At 45.9% G+C, this 2,005-nt stretch overlaps 1 pseudogene; it reads right to left on the reverse strand.

The window, feature by feature from the left end:
• Window positions 1-7: 7 nt before the first annotated feature.
• LOC103583491 lies at window positions 8-1,260 on the reverse strand (annotated as a pseudogene).
• Between the last annotated feature and the right edge of the window lie 745 nt (window positions 1,261-2,005).

Raw genomic sequence — 2,005 nt, forward strand, 5'->3', positions numbered from 1 at the left:
TATCCACCACTTCCACCACCAGATCCGTAACCACCACCATAGGAACTGCCTGAGCTTCTTCAGCCAAAACTACCCCTCTTCATGGGTCCATAATTTGATTGCTGTTGTCCCCTATAATTTCCAAAATCATTATAGTTACCACCGCCAGAATTTCCTCCTTCACTGTAACATCATATATCCTCCACCACCACCACCATATCCACCACCTCGGTTTCCATATCCTCGTCCGCCACCACCATAGCCCCCTCTACTCCTATAACCAGGACCACCTCTATAGTTGCCACGTTTACCTCCAGATTCATCATATCTGCCATCGCTTCCTCCATAACTACCTGAGCTGCCACCACCTCCGCCACCATAGCCTCCTCTTACACCAGTTTCCACCACCTCTAAAATCTCCTTCACGACCTGTAAAATCGCCAGCTCCACCTCCACAACCTCTTTGTGATCCAGCAGACTGCGTCTCTTGTTTAGAAAGAGCTTTTTTCACTTCACAATTATGCCCATTAATAGTGTGGTATTTCCGAGCAACAATTTTATCAACTGTATCATCATCAAAAGTTACAAAAGTAAATCCTCTTTTTTCCACTCTTGCCTGTCTTCCATAACTTCTGTGGTTTCACTCTTGCCATACTTTTCAAAGTAGTCTCTTAAATTACATTCTTCTGTATCTTCTGTAATATCACCAAAAAAAATTTTCTTCCCTCTTAGATGGGCACCAGGCTTTACAGAATCCTCCCTCGAAACAGCTCTCTGGTTCCACCACATGCCCATCAGCCTTGGGAGGTCGAGCACACGTTGCTGCATCCACCTTTTCAACACAGCAATAAGTCACAAAACCAAAGTCCCCGGAACGCTTCGTTTGAAGGTCTCTCGTTACCACAGCCTGTGAGTGTGCCCCATTACTCACGATGTTCTCTTAGACTATCCTCGGTCGCTCCAAAGCTCAGACCACCCGTGAACAGTTTTCTCAGCTGCTCTGGCTCCTTTGGATCATGGCCTCCTCCCCACAGCGGCGGCGCTGGCGGCCGGAGTTGGGCTGTGGGCGACCAGGCGGCAGGTTGACCTCCATTTTGAGCTACGTTATATTATTTAATGTGTCTTCCCATTAATTGTGGCAGCNCGCTCCAAAGCTCAGACCACCCGTGAACAGTTTTCTCAGCTGCTCTGGCTCCTTTGGATCAGGGCCTCCTCCCCACAGCGGCGGCGCTGGCGGCCGGAGTCGGGCTGTGGGCGACCAGGCGGCAGTTTGACCTCCATTTTGAGCTACGTTATATTATTTAATGTGTCTTCCCATTAATTGTGGCAGCCAAAAAAATGCCCTCCCATGTAGATGGTCCCTGGCTTACTATGGTTCAACTTAATATTTTTCGACTTTACTGTGACGCGAAAGTGATATTTATTCAGTAGAAACCATAGTTCAAGTTTTGATCTTAGGCTAGCTATACTGCCTCCTGATACTGGGCCAAATCATCTAACACAAAGCCTATTTTATAATAAAGTTTAAATAGCTCATGTAATTTGTTGAACGCTGCACTGAAAGTGTTCCGAGTACGTTTAAGGCAGGCTTGGCTAAGCTGTGGTGTTCAGTAGGTCAGCTGTATTCAATGCCTCTCCACTTGGTATTTTTAACTAACCGGATGAGTTTCTCAGGACGTAACCCATCGTAAGTCGAGGAGCGTCTGTATTTCCAGAACACTCCCTTTGGTGGTAGTGGCGTCACCTACTGAGACCCACTACTGTAGGACAACGGGGTAGAGGGATTTGAAGACGTGATTCCTTTCTGAATTAGTACTGTGATTTTCTGAGGCAGTCTATTATTGTAGATTCCTGGGCCCACTTTGAGGTTTTCTGATTTTGACAGTTGAGTAAAGCCTAAGCATATTGGTGATTTCAGTAAAGATTTGAGAAATGCTGATCTAGTATAGGTTAGGTAAGCTTTTCTTTATTTTATGATGCTGTTTTGTCTTGTTTGTTTTTGCATGTTATTCTGGTCCCAGGAAAG

This window comes from Galeopterus variegatus, unplaced genomic scaffold (assembly GCF_000696425.1).
Source record: "Galeopterus variegatus unplaced genomic scaffold, G_variegatus-3.0.2 Scaffold23585, whole genome shotgun sequence".
NCBI classification, from domain to species: Eukaryota; Metazoa; Chordata; class Mammalia; order Dermoptera; family Cynocephalidae; genus Galeopterus; species Galeopterus variegatus.